Raw genomic sequence first — 15625 nt, 5'->3', positions numbered from 1 at the left:
AAAAGGGAGCCACCTGATCCACTCTCATTGCTGTTAGACGAACGAGTCGGCACATAACAAGAGGCCACTGTGTTTCTCGTCGAATCTTGTCAACGGGTCCCCGATTCCAAATCCATTGAATTATTCATTTTTTTTACTTTTCACTTCGGCTTGCTATTAAATCGTGCTTTTCAGTTGTAAAACTTATGATATTCCGTCGTTTTCTGAAATTTAGCCAACTTTTCATGGGTGCTTATTATAAAATGAGACTAACAGTCATTAAGGCTTACAGTCAAGCTCTGATTAAGAAAGATCATGTTATTTTGGAGAAAGTATTCGTCCAGTTTTGTTGGATGTGGTTTGAGAAAACAAAATGTTACTGGATATTAATCCAAGTTATAGTTGCCCCTTTTAAATCTCGTAATTTGCGTAATTACTGGTGGTTGGACCTCTTGTGAGTTCGCACGGATAGGTACCACCACCCTGCGTATTTCTGCCGTGAAACAGTAGTGCTTTTCAATTTGAAGGGTGGCGCAGCCGTTGCACCTTCTGTAAAATCTGAGACTTTAGAACTCATGTCTCAAGGTGGGTATCCGATTTACGTTGTAGATGTGTATGTGCTCCGATAACTATATAACACCAGGTGGGTCGTGACGTCATCAACCCATTATTAATAAAAGAAAATGTAATAAAAAAATATTTATTCTTCCTAATTCCTTGCTTCGCATGTTTCCTCTTCACGCAAATACTTATTAGGTTGAGCGAGTACTTGTGAACAGAATTCAATATTATGACTACCATAAAAAAAGGAATAGTTCCTATATGCATCGGATCTCTTTCACGAGTACCAAGTCTACCTCTACACTATAATGTGTGACATGAAGCTCGTTTGAGAAGCGTTCCGGATATAACTAGTCTGGCCATAAATACTGTTACATACATTACATATTGGAAACAGTGCGTAAATGCATAGATTCGTGGTATAAAGTAAAATAGAAACACAATTCTATATTCTACTGATAATGGGAAACTAATACTTATTTACAAACTATTTATCGGTAGACGGTTAGAGGTATCGAAGCTTTTCTTTTGTTTTTGGCCGGCGAAATGCCCATCGCAACCAATCCTTAGGTCTTTTCCTTATTGTCACTAAGCAGCCAACCATACGGCTCACCTAATGGTGGCACCGTCATCTGGGAACGTCGTTAATTGACATAGTCCATTCCGTTTATCCCATGAGATAGCTCCGAAGAGATGAAGAAATTTACATTTTATATAGCACCGCAGCACACGTACTTTTAGAATGTGATCACACGAGGCTTCTTGCTGTAGATAACTGCTTCTTTGTGCTCCTAGAATATCCAATAAGAAGGCAGGCATGTTCACAAATACCTTCAAAACAATAATATCGTGTAAGAAAAATAAAAACCCGCAAAAAATTTAATTTGCATAGGTAATACCAATAGGTAGGGCGTCTTTTACAGCCGCACGGATAGGTGCCACCACCCTGCCTATTTCTGCCGTGAAGCAGTCATGCGTTTCGGCTTGAGAAGTGGGGCAGCCGTTGTACCGTAAATTGGGATTTAGAATTCATGTGTCAAGACGGATCAACATTTAGGCGGTTGAAAGCTATCGCCTCCGGCAATTACTTTGAGTCTGATGGGCCGTGAGCTCGTCCACCCTTCTAAGAAATAAAAAAAAGAATTTTAATTTATTTAACTATAATATTGAGGAATAACAGATGCACAGAAAAAACGCGCATTCACAATTTATGAAAGGTAAGTGATGCATTTAGCTATGATCCATTGAAAATGACAATAATTTAGCTTTTTTAAGTTACACAAATACTCATATTTGCCACGTACCATCCGGCTTTGGAACGAGCTCCCCTCCACGGTGTTTTTCGAGAGCTATGACAAGTCCTTCTTCAAACGAGATTTGTGGAGAGTATTTAACGGTAGGCAGTGGCTTGGCTCTGTCCCAGGCATTGCTGACGTCCATGAGCGACGGTAACCACTCACCATCAGGTGGGTCGTATGCTCGTCTGCCTATACGGCAATAAAAATAGGAAATAAAAATAAAAAATAAAATCATTTTATCAAATATATTCACTCACATTATACGATAATGTGTAAAGCCCATCTATGTCTTGTTTATCATCAATAAGCTGTTATGAAGGTCACAATATCTCACACCATGCCTTAGGAACACCAATGCGGAGTAGGCTCTGTCGTTGATTGGATGAGGCCGTTCAGTACCTACCGCTCCTCTTTCTTCAAATGCGATTCCGTATGACACAGACAAATTAACAAAACTTCCGCGAACAAAACATTTTTTTTTATTTTTCTGGCAACAAAAAGCGGTAAAGATTTGTTTGTTGGAGATTTTTCATGTAATTCAATTCTCATTTCCGGGCTTTAGAAAGGTTTGCGAGTGCATCCTCAGTTCGTAACCATGGAAACGCTGTAAGCGTGGGCGCGGGGGTGTTGTTTTCAGGGTCTAGGTCACGCCCCGGGACGAGGGGCGCGTGCGCGGACCGCGAGGAGCCTCGTTCAGGAAATAGTCCCCGTTCAGAGCCCGTCGGAACCTTCCTCAAGTTAAGAAACTGCAGCCGTGCGCGTGAAACATGTGCTTAAACCGTCCAAATCTCAACAGTGGGTTTTAAAAGTGATCGTGTTTTGTGGTAACAACGTGAGTGTTGTTTCTGAGTTAATACTTCGGAGATAGTCGCAAAGGTAGTCGCGAAAATCTGAAGAATTCGTAAGTACTTCCGGATATCATATTTATAAATGTGTCTATTAAATATTAACTAGTAAATTTCCGAGCGAATGGTCATTTCATACAGGATAGGCTTACGTGACGTTTCCCGTCGCTTTCTTTGCCGCGGATACGGTGAATCAGCTATTTGCCGGAAGTTTTAATGTTTAATTTCTAACTAGAAATGATATTAACCGTCGGTTGCGGCCGTCGTTATTATATATTTTGTCGGTGAAATATTATTTGTGCTCTGTAAAGTGTAATTTTAACTTCTTAAGAATACTAGTAATATTCAGATTATATACACTTAATTGTGAAAAAAATCTGCTAAACTTCTATGGTATATTTTTTTAATCTAACAGGGATGCAAAAAAAAAAACAATAATAATGACTTACGTATTGGTAAATTACTCATTCAAATCTTACTTTGTTCTACATTTCAATTATAAGCTGATAATAAATTCATTAAAAGAGTCACGACTCCATGTAGGTACATCATAACATATCATATGTATATAGCAATGTAGATACACATTTTTGTCATTTTTGTAAATAGCAGATAGGCCTTACTTAGATAACTTACTCAAATTCTTAATCTAAAGTCACCATAACATTTGAATCGCGTTTAAATTTTTATCGAAATAATTATCTCATTAATTTTACATAACCGATCTTTTGACCATCTTCAAGTTTTGAAGAATATTGCCAAATGCAAATAATAATTGAAGAATTACGAATTAAAATGAATATATTATTTAAAAAAAGAGATAATTTATTAAACTTTATTTATATAAGATTATATAATAATATCTGAATATAATATTATTAGTTAATAAATCTGTTTTAACAAGTAAATATATGTGGACGACTAAAACAAACTTACATGTCGTAAAAATCAGGATAAATAAATATTACATGTTTTAAATTATTAAATACTTATTTACATTTTAATAAGGTTGACTATAACCATGCTAAAACGGAAATTTTATTTTAAATTGTCTAATTATCTTTGCTTGTGACACGAGGAAAACAGAATAATTATTAGCTAGTAAATTATTAGGAAGTTTTAGGAAGACGACAACTAACTGATTCGATGTTGAGTATAATTTTTTTTATTTACTTGTAATCAGTTATATTCCTAAGTCATAATTTCTTTTCGAATACATTTTGATTTTGAAATAACATCTAGACTTATGATCTATCTACTAAAAGAAAAATACCAATATGTATATAGCACAAGACTTTTTTTTGTATCTGGCTAAAATGTGTCATAAATAAGGCTTAATAGTTATTCCTCGCGAACAGATGTACAATCTATAGATTAAATAGGTAATGTGAATGTAATGCCGTCAAAGTCTGTACGCAGTCTAGACGCGTAGATGCGGAAGTTTAGGTTTTCCTCTGGCCGCGGTGTTCGAGGATAGTTTCAGTATAATTTTCGGGCGCGCTGTGCGCGTGGTTCATTGATGAGCGCGAATGAATGAGGCGGGAATCGGCCACTGAAACAGTCGGTGGTCGCTCGCGCCCCGCCTAGCGCGCGCGACTCAGCCGCCGCGTCCGACCTCTACGACACATCACACCACCGGATCTTCACTCGGTGCGTCATCTATTTATAATCACTATTTAAAAATCTCTCGAACGCCGCCGACCTTGAATAGATATGCTGCGGTTTCATTCATTAAAATATTATTATCGCTTTCAAACCGATCGCAATCTCCCGGCTAAATGCACGACGAAGGACGTTACGTTGATTGAAGATAATTCATTAGATCTATAACGGTTGTTAAGACGATATTAATTGGGTGACTAGCACCCAATTCTGCCGTTGAACATCTGTCGTTTCTTTTGCGTGCCAAACTAATATACCTAATTTGTATGTTGTAATTGAGCAAATGACAATGAGAAAACAATCCGAACTACATAGCATTCAATGTACAGTGTCACACGAATGTGATCGGACGGGTATCAAATAGACAGGAAGTCGTTTGTCGTCGAGCGGAGTCAGTGAGCTAGCAATAGTGGTGTCCCGTTGCAATCTCCGACGCTAGTGGCCAAGTTTCATGCCGCCATTCCAAATATCAGGTTATTTTCCTCTTTGATTTATTCAAAATTGATTGTAAAAACGACTCACCTATTAATTATATTAAATTACAATTAATTAAGTAGCTAAATAATGAGTAATCTATTTAAAAAACAAATCCCAGACGAATACAGGAAAAGTTGGCCATCCGGATACAGTTGCAAACGATAAGAATCATTTTAAGAGCTTCCAGTAAGACATGAATGCGTTAAAAACGTTTGTTATCTTCTTAAAACCAATATGACGGGCTTTTAACGTTTAAAACAGATATCGACGTGGCGCCGGTTTTTTTCCCGCTAAGATAATTCAGTGCAGCCTCAAAAATATTCCAATGTATCAGACAAAGGACTAGTCTCTAAAGCGGAACAAAACCTTTTAAGAGTAACATATATATTTATTTTTACAAATTTATCTATAGATTAAAAGATTCAAACAGTTCGTCGTTAACATTTATCACAAAATTAAATTATGCATTTTAATTGGTGTCGGAACGCGTAATTAATTATTTATTTTGCGACCATTAAAAATCTTGATAAGAATTAAAAAACGATGTAATCGCCTGTATTAATAAACGAAATTAATGTGGTGTTCTCTGATTTCGAAGTAAAGGCAATTTAAACCTATAATTCGGTTGATCAAAATGTCGTTCTTATTTCCATCTGTTTGTCCGGGTAATGTTCGTCTCGAAGAATTATATATAAAACACCCGATTTTATTAAATAGCTTGCCATTCCCGATTCTGCGGACAGAATGGAAAGCAGTCGACATCGCCCAAAACACGTCATCTCGGATCCTCCCGATCCACTAACGGCGCTTTTAGGTACTTCAAGCACCGGTCACCGTTCTCGTCGAACCCGTCGCTTGCGACGAAGGGCTCGCTGAGTAAATTAACTCTCAGACACAGCCCACTGAGTTTCTCGCCGGATCTTCTTAGTGGGTCGCGTTTCCGATCCGGTGGTAGATTCTGCGAAGCACGGCTCTTGCTAGGGTTCGTGTTAGCATCGTCGTCAGGTTTGAGGCCCGTGAGCTCACCTACTAGCCACGGTTACGCTGAAATAGCCTCTCAAGGCTATCAGCTTAGAAAGGAAAAAAAAAAAAAACTTGCATTGTTACACAGAGAAAGAAAGTTTACATAAATTAAATTATACAGTACAGTTTATTTTCTTTAGTGGAAATATTATTCTATTAACGTTCGTGTATTCTTGTTGCGAACCTTAATTTTTTCTTATTTTTTTTCCTACTTAATTTTTTTTTCTTTCTTTCTCACAAATTCTTCTCAAACTATTCCTCAAATGGGGAGTCCATGGAACATACGGTACAAAATACAGAGGGAACCGAAGTCCCTCCGCAGACCCAGAGGTTTCAAACTATCCGTGAGAATGGGATTATCGAAAACCCGAACAGCTCTCTTCGGTATGGAGTCAAATGGAAGTAGTGGTATTTGGGAGCCCCGGCCCAGAGGTGGGAGCCGTACCGTAACTGTGTTTTGTAAAGCAAAAGTCTTTGTCGCGGACTACCAGCATTTTGGACGCTAACTTGGCTTTGTACTCCAAATGACTTCGAAATTGGAAATCGCTCGAAATGTCGAAAAATGCAGGGATACTCCTTGGAATTGCGGCACCATGACAAAGGGGTCCTTCTTCGCAATGAACGCGCAAACTTGTGTCTTCAACTCGACTAGTTCTCCACTTCAGACACAAGTTTAGATCGTCTCTCCTACACCACGCTCCGAGAAAGATTGATGGTCGATATATCGCGCATTCCCCGTACATCCGCATAGCATTGCATGCCATCAATAGATAGCATGTCATTGATGATGAAAAGCACAGGATGGGGGAGGAGCGCTCCTAACCTTGTGGAATGCCAGCGTTAATGGTCATAATATCGGAGCAACAACCGTCTACAACGACATTGATGCTCCGCCCATCCAAAAAGCTAGCGATCCACTTGCAGAGTCTCTCGGGGATTTTGTAAGATGGTAATTTCGAAAGAAGTGCCCTATGCCAGACCATGTTGAAAGCCTTCACGACATTAAGGCTTACAGCGTGAGTCTCGCCCTTGTTCTCCAAGGCTTCAGCCCGCCTGTGAGTAAGGTAAGATAGGTAAGAAGATCGCCACCTGAGCGACCATGACGGAAACCGTACTGTTGGTCACTGATCAGCTGGCGATCCTAGAGATACTTCAGGATTTGCGTATTTATTATTCGCTCTATCACCTTGGAAAGCAAGGAATCTAGCGGGATAGACCTATAACTCGATGGGTGCAACCGATCACCCTTTTTGGGGCTAGGGTGAATATGGGCAGTCTTCCATGAAGACGGAACCCTATTAGTACTATACGAGAGGTGATAAAAACGCGTTAGCGCAGGTGTCAGCTTAGAGGCGCATGTTTACAAAACCACTGCAGGGAAGCAATCTGCATTTGCATACGCGTCAAGGACTGATGATAATACAATATTTTTTTGACCTCGCTCTAATATATTTACGAGTATCAACAGGCTAAAAAATGATGAAATTAATTATTAGTTCGGTTTGCTGTCTAAGCGTCTTTTTTTTTAGTTTTTAAACCACATATATTTATGTTTCATAATGTCCGTTATGGCCAGGACGAGATTTATATTAAAGAAAACAGCATTTAGAAAATTCACAGCAAAATTTTCGAACAATTATCGATTGACATCAACAATTAAATTTCACAAAAAATTAAATACATTTTTTTTACATAGCCCAATCTATTTGGCTTACAATATCGAATCAATGAATTCGAATAAAAACCGTTATATGTATTATAATATTATATATACAAAATGTTACATGTAACACGATTTAAAATAGGACAGGTATGTTTAAAGATGTAACGGACGTGAGTTTTGGCGCGGAGACGCTCGTAACTAGTGCGGAGTCGACCTCGTTCGTCTAGATAAATCTATCAATGAAGCTGATAAGGGGAGCGCGTGTCGGACAAGCACAGGAAGCACCTCCTGCACTCTGGCCTCGACCGGCGACTCTGCCAACCATCCATATATCGTTCGCAATACATCTTTGAGGCTTTGGCTTTGACGTCGATCGCGCGGAACATGTCGTCTTCTCGCATTAAAACTATAATATAATCTCAAAACTTACTAATTTCACAGGAGAGTGTTTTAAAAGTTTAACATTTGATATTTTTAATATTAATCATCTTTGCAACATTTATTTTTTACCAGTTAACACCAGATGGGCTGTGAGCTCGTCCACCCGTCTAAGCAATAAAAAAAAAAAAACATTATCTATCTTTTGAACTAAGATAAAATTATGTATTAATTTTGTTAATAGTCGTCAAAACATAGGTAAACTAAAACTAAACTACGCTATTTTGACAGTATTGATGAGAAAAATACTGGTGATACTAAATGATTCCGCATATTAACTCAATTTCGAATATTTTTGGAAATTGTACACTTTAAATGCGAAAAGACGATGTGTCCCGTCCAAATTTCATGTTGCAGCTATTTGACTCGCATAGTTAAACTAAAATTTGACTTTGCACATGTATACTCTATGTGATTAATTGTGGTGAATGTTCAAGGTTAAATTCAATTTTTTTGTAATTTAATTCCATACAGCATTTAGCTAATATTTAAGATAAATATTCAATATACCTATCTTTAACCGGCTCGAACTAATTTTCAATGTAAATTTTGTATGCTTAGTATTTCGGATTTTGTTCATTTAACTTGAAGTAAGTTACAAACAACGTATTCATATAATTTTCCAAACTTGAGTTACCTTTACAAGACACGTTTATTGGTATGCGAATCTCTTAATCTCAAGGTTACATATCATTATGCTCTGTGTGGGCATCACTCCTAATCATTGTTTTGGATATAATTTTGATTCAATCAAGGTTTACACCGTTTGCCTATTTGCTGTGATTTCTGATTTGGAGGGTTCCTTATATAAATATATTCTTAGAAAAACACGCTTGAATTAAGCCCAACTTACAATTGATTTTAGCTTTTTCTTAATAGTGCTCAGGATATTAGAGCGAAGTTACAAATTTATTGTACCTTCAATTATGTTTGAGCAAATTTTCAAGTTAATCGGATTTCTTGAAGTCGGTGAAAATGAAGTTCAAAGATTCCGTTACACATATTCATTCATATATACATAATCACGGAGCTAATAAAAGCGTGTTAAATTAAAATGAAGATTATTCATCAGGATGGGTGACGGTATTAATGTTGTGATATCTATGGATTCCGGTAACCACTAAACACTGAAAGGACTGTGATTTGAATCACCTATGTAATCATTTTTTTATGATAGCTGTCTTTAAACGTCTCTGTTATTTGGTAAAAAAAAAACCGCTTAAAATCGGTATCGAAATTCCTCGAATTCGCTCTAATATGTCCGTGATAAATATGGTTTGATGTTAAAAGTGGTTCAAATAATGTATCTACGTATAATACTCAAACGTGACTTGTCACCTTTGCCTTGCTGAAAATTGAATGTAAATTATCCATATAAGGCTGTGTGTAGGTCGTCTATCTATTTACCGAAACATACAAGGATAACAAAAATCGTTAGCAGTTTTAAATCTATACTAATCTATACTAATATTATAAAGCTGAAGAGTTTGTTAGTTTGTTTGAACGCGCTAATCTCAGGAACTACTGGTCCGATTTGAAACATTATTTCAGTGTCAGATAGCTCATTTATTGAGGAAGACTATAGGCTATATAACATCACGCTAAGACTAATACAAGCGGAGCACCAATAAAGAATGTTTCAAAATCGGGGTATTTTTCCCTTTTGAGATTTTTCGCTGCGTACGCTGCGGAAACGGTTAAAGTTTTGCTAAAATAATGTATAACATTCTCCTTTAAAAGTTTTAAAAAAAGTCCACGACAGCATATGTCTGACCTATATTTAAAGGTTGGCTTACTATAACGTTTTTTATGCTAACCAAATTTGTTCTAAAATAAAACATTATTTGTGAAGGTGTTTTTATAAAGATGATATTAATCCCTATCCAAATAAATACGTTAATCATTACAGCATTGAAACACTCAAATCACTTCAAGATAGGCTTTGACAATTATAGATTTTTGTGGATTTCTCCAGGATCCCATCATCAGATCTTGATGATTACAGGACCATTCGGGAAGTCTACCCTTTCGAACAAAAAAGAAGAAAAAAGAATTATGAGAATCGCTTCAAGCATTCTTGAGAAATCGGTGAACATACATAGATAAAACATTATAGTCGAATTGATAACTTCCTCTTTTGGAGTCGGTTAAAAAGCATGATTTTGGTACCTTAAATAGCTCCTTAACATTCTATTATTCAAAAATATTTTCACTTTCTACGTAAATGAAGAGGCGGGTAAAATTTAGCGTTTTGCCACCAAAGTAACTATTCCACGCGGACGAAGTCGCGGGTAAAAGCTAGTGTAATAATATAACAAATGCCGGCACACATGCCGGTACGTAGGTGTCGGCATATGGTTCCTCCAAAGACATCGTTCTCTGCAACCGGTGGACCGATTAAATACAAATTGTAAACTTAAAAAGATGCATTTATATTCGACGTACTAATTATAACTAGAGGTCCTGCAGTAGTCGAAATTCGACTATAATTAATTGGAGTTGTGAGTTTGTACACTATTATGATTGTATTTTATACTTCTATAATCACAAATTTGGCCAAGGCTACACTATAAAAAAATATTAATAAAGACAAACAATATTTAATCTATTCTCAATTTGACCACAGACGTCAGAACAAAAGTTTGACAATAAAATATAGTATGCATGCGTGTGTGCGTCAAATACATGGTATGTAGTGTGTGTAATGTTTTCTTTATTGAATTAATGTATCATTTATGCATTATTTTAAATAAAATATATTAGCATTGTGCACTTCTTCTCTATATTCTCTATAAGTGTGGAAAATGTCATACTCCTCCATCCGCGCAATTTTCGTAAAAAGGGATACAAATTTTTTACTTCACGTATTAATATATAGATTCATTCGAGCACCGTAACACAAGTAGACTAAGGAAATTCGAATGGAGTATTGAGCTTGTCAAGTTTTTAACTACAATAAATATGTAACTTTTCGATTTCGAAACATTTTCAAATCTTTTCAATGTAGTTACTCTGTCCGATTTCATTTCGTTTGATCGTAGTGCGATCGTGAAGTCGCCGAAGAAAACTATAAACTACATATTCTCGAAACATCGGAAATAATAAAATGAAAATAATAAAAGCTAGGTTAAATTGAAAAAGTATTTTTAATTATATCTACGTGTGGTGGGTAGCCATCACACAACGCAAGATATTCGACAGATACCTGAATCTCGCTTACGACATTTTCAAGATAATTTCGCATATAATATACAAGTTCCGAACAACAACGTTCGGACCGTCGGTCTACCGAGCAATATCACCCGCTCAGTGGAAGATCTTCCCTTTGTCTTATATACCTACAACTACCTAACATACCTACGTTCGAAACTTGTATATATGCGAACTTATCTTGAAAATGTCGTAAGCGAGATTCAGGTATCTGTCAAATATCTTGCGTTGTATGATGGCTACCCGCCACACCACGACTCGAAAAAAAGAACATATTAAGCTCGCACATACTTTATTGTATTGAAAACTCTTTATAACTGTAGCTACTGTTTATGTTTTAACTGTACATATTTGCTTTAGAAAATAATGATATTATTTATATATTTTATGATAAGGCAATAATAAGCTATTTTGAATTAAATTTCATTGAAAATGATTTTTTTATATTAATGTGTGTTAATTAATTAATTACTAGAAACTGTTCGCGGGAAACGAGAGATGACTGGAGTAAAAGATTGTACTTCAATTAAAAATTACATTTAAAAATTTTTCGGTAGGTACCTACAAATACAGCACGCAATGTAAAGCAGCTAATGCGCGGTATTCGCGACCTTGAGCGGCCCTGAATTCATTTACATTACACATTTCCTACTAACATTACTCGCTTATGTTAGATTTAATACCTATACATGTCCGTTCCAACTTTGGGAACGGTTTCCTTAATATTACAGACGCTGACCATGCGCTTACATTCGCACGAATGATATCCGTAGCTTCATATAACAAAATTCAAACGTGTAAATTGAACATGTGCGTTCCCCAATATAGTAGTCGTAACTCACTATCTATAATCATCAGTTAGCGCTATTTTAGTTTGAACTTTAACGATAAGGCTACGAACAATCGCCTTAGTATGGAGGACAACGCCAGCTTTCGCATCAAATAAGGTGCATACCATATAGAGTGGTTGCATAATCACCAGTTATTAGTCCACTTTCCACCTGCCCACGGGCTAAGGTGTCTGTGGGTTAAGAATTTGGTACCAATCAAGTTGCGAAACAATGCGACCAAATTGGAGGCACTGTGGTACGTAGGTGCCGCGACCAGCCCGCACCCACGGCTTGTTTAATAATCAATCCGTGCTATTGCTAGTCTGTTCATTGGCGCTTAAGAAATGTTAATCCGTGTCTTGTGAAACTGTACGACGATCTAAATGAGGATTTACGTTAAATAGTTGCAAAGTTCAAGTGTACGCAAATGTGTAAACTTAGTTAATGTAGTTTTCTGAGTTGACTCACATTACATTAAGGGGGTAGTACGAAGTAAAAAAACAAGATTTTCAGATTTATCTACTAAGTAATGTTCAACGTAAAAGTTTATTTCATGAACAATAATAGTTCGTAGTTCATTCTTAATTTTATAGTTTATATAGGAACAGTGTTGAATTTCAAAAATAAAGAAATCGATATTCGTATGTTAATTAAGTAGTGCCGCATCCATTTAAAAAAGGACTTTTTGTAATATCTCTAAAGAAAAATTGCCCTGTCGTTCTATTATGCGTATTTTTAACTGGAAGCAATCTTATGTTTCCGTTTGACTGGTAAGATATTCCAATTAGTCCGAGAACTCCGCCAGAGCTGCCTCCCCAGTCTGAGGTCGTCTTTGGTAACCGCTTAGCACCAAGTGGCCCGTAACTTGTCTGCTCAATATAGTACTATTAATAAAACGTTAACATGTTTTTGTTAATTATCTCTGTACACGACAAAAGTCGATTTATATATGTATGTATGTTCTTCCATAGACTTCGATAACGCATGTCCGATTTCGATGAAATTTTGAGAATATGTGCAGCTTGGCCTTGTTTGGTAGGGATTGGATCAAAGTTAAAGTTCGGCCAGCAAAGCGAGCCTGCTTTGACTAATCTAATTTAAAAATATAACTATCTTATCTTCATGAACAAGTAAACGACGTAGTAAAATATCATTGACAGTAAATAAATAACATGCATTAACTTGTTTTATGAAACCCACAACTACGAGAGCGGTGTAGTTCCTTCATAAATATTCAGAAATCTACCTACGGCCCTGTAAACAAAACGTTCGAGCTAAGCCTCAACATTCCGCTCTATAATGGACAATATACAAACTATGTATAATAATATGTAAAGAAACTATACCTCTTTAGAGTACATTTGTACAGCACTCTATGGCTGTTAAATAATCATATAGATGACGCTGTCGGTAATGGCGACACATGTTCGTGCATATCTTATATCTATAAACGAGCAATTCTTGTATATAAATATGTATATATAATCTGAATCTAGAAAACGGCTCCAACGATTTTCATAAAATTTAGTATACAGGGGATTTCGGGGGCGATAAATCGATCTAGCTACGATTTATTTTCAGAAAATTTTGTTTTATTCGTGTTTTCAATAATCAACTTTATCAATGATTTTGATTTTTTCTTTATTTTTTTTTTTAATAATAATTTATTTATTAACCTTGAAACATTTACACATAACAGTTTGCTAAAAAAATTAAATTAGCTAAAAATTATTTATACAGTTAATATTTTTTCATTATTCTGTCGGTAAGATCCAAAAATATAATATTCATATTTCACCATTTTATCAATATGTAATTTGTATATAAATATAATTTCTAAAAAACACAATTTATAAAAAAAAACAGAAATACTGAGCTGCTAGTTGAGCTAAATTAAATAAGATAGGAGAGTTATTATAAAAAGGAATTGAATAGACTTTAAATGTCGTTTCTTTGTTTTCAGGTGAGATACCTATTTTAAGTTTACAGTGTAATTGTACAATTACTCTTGTGTACGTTTTACGTTACTAAAATAATAAATCTTTGTTTTCAGAACAACGCCATTGTTTATTTAAAACTTACAATTCCTAGTACAAAAATAGAAAAAGGTCTTATATAATATATAAAATAGCTATGATAGTAATTTACCTGTGAATTGAATATCGATGCTTGTGCAACTCGTTGTCGTAGGTGGAGTCACATTCTCTGAATAGGGATAAGTTAACAGTACTCGGTAGGTGGGTAAAGACATGTGGGTGCGCCCCCATCAATACCAGGACCGTAATTGAGTATCTTTTCGATATTTCATACTCCATACCAGGAAACGTGTACCTGATAAAATGGATGTCGAATTAAAGAGTGTGCAATAGCAATCTAGGTTTTTTTTATGTTTGAAGTATTACTGGTGGCCCTGAGACCTTTCCAGTTTCACCAGAACAAGTGGGCGAGCAAAGGCTCAGCCTGGAGGGGTGGGATTTGCTAACAGCTGCCCGAGCACATCCGAAGGAGACCTAACAACTCAAGAGCAGTTGCTTCGCGAATGAATCTACTACCGGATCGGAATCGCGACCCGCTGAGAAGACCCGGCGAGAAACTCAGCAGACTGATGCATGGGTTAGGTTAGGGAACTCTTTGTCGAGTTCGACGAGTACGGTTACCGGGGTCCCTAAGCCTGCTCCCCTAGTGTTAGAGCTGAAAGCGTCTAATGCAAAGGTTATTGGATCTGATGGATCCGTAAGAACGTGTCTAGGGCGTCGACGGTGACTGGCACCTGCGTGATCAGGATTCGGGGAGTAGTCAGCGGTGGGAACAATAAGGCGATTATCATGACGCATAGCTTTATCGAAGTACCATTCCGACGCTGACTTCATATATTTTCGGATCGATTCAAAGCCCAGGTCATCGTAGCAATCTAGGTCTTAAAGCTTTGAAGTTATCGTAGTTTAATTCTATCGGATTGAATTCGTTATATGAATACAATAGGTAGTTAAGCTAATTATGGGTACGCACTCGATATGACTAGTGCGTGTGACTAATCTCGCGCGATACTTTTGTTTTGTTTTGTTACAACTGCGCTGTTGTGATGATACACGTTTGTACCGATTTATTATATATCTATTAGGAAAATATGTAGACTTGATTCAATGAACGCGATTAGTTACATAAGTTCGAATTTGAGATGTTATTCGTTTATCTACGAGAACACCACGTTCGATTTACTGTTTGTTCTGTAACCGTACCAAAGCAAATAACTCGTTATCGGTATTGACAAGAGTTTGCGGGTACAATGAAATAAATAGAGAGAATCCTTAACCGACTCTGTTAAGACTCGCTTTCGAAGTTGTGAGACCATGTGTTCCGCGTGCACTAAAACATCGATACAATGATGACATCGTATGATAATGTGTGTCATGTCGTCAATCGTGCATCGGCATACTATCAGACAGAGTTCTGTATAATAATGTATAGTAAATATTTCATTATCGCATCTACAATAGCTTTATATACAGTTTAAAATGTGATGGACCTAAAATTGTACGAAATATACCACCTAATGTGTTATATGCTGTTATAGACATCACATGTGGGTACTTATAACAAACAGTTGTATTGTTTTCATCAATTGTTTTAATAAAAGGT

At 36.4% G+C, this 15625-nt stretch overlaps 1 protein-coding gene across 1 annotated transcript in view; it reads left to right on the top strand.

Moving 5' to 3' along the window:
- The first annotated feature begins 3496 nt into the window (after nucleotides 1–3496).
- Nucleotides 3497–15625, top strand: part of LOC101741873 (protein sprouty) — a 41642-nt gene continuing 29513 nt past the window's right edge. Inside the window, exon 1 of the mRNA XM_004927895.5 lies at nucleotides 3497–4333. The gene's annotated coding sequence lies outside the window, so the exon portion shown is untranslated. The remainder of the gene's footprint in view (nucleotides 4334–15625) is intronic.

Source organism: Bombyx mori, chromosome 13 (assembly GCF_030269925.1).
Source record: "Bombyx mori chromosome 13, ASM3026992v2".
In the NCBI taxonomy this organism is placed as follows: Eukaryota; Metazoa; Arthropoda; class Insecta; order Lepidoptera; family Bombycidae; genus Bombyx; species Bombyx mori.
Note: the sequence above shows the minus strand (reverse complement) of the source record. Positions and strands in the feature narration are given on the sequence as shown.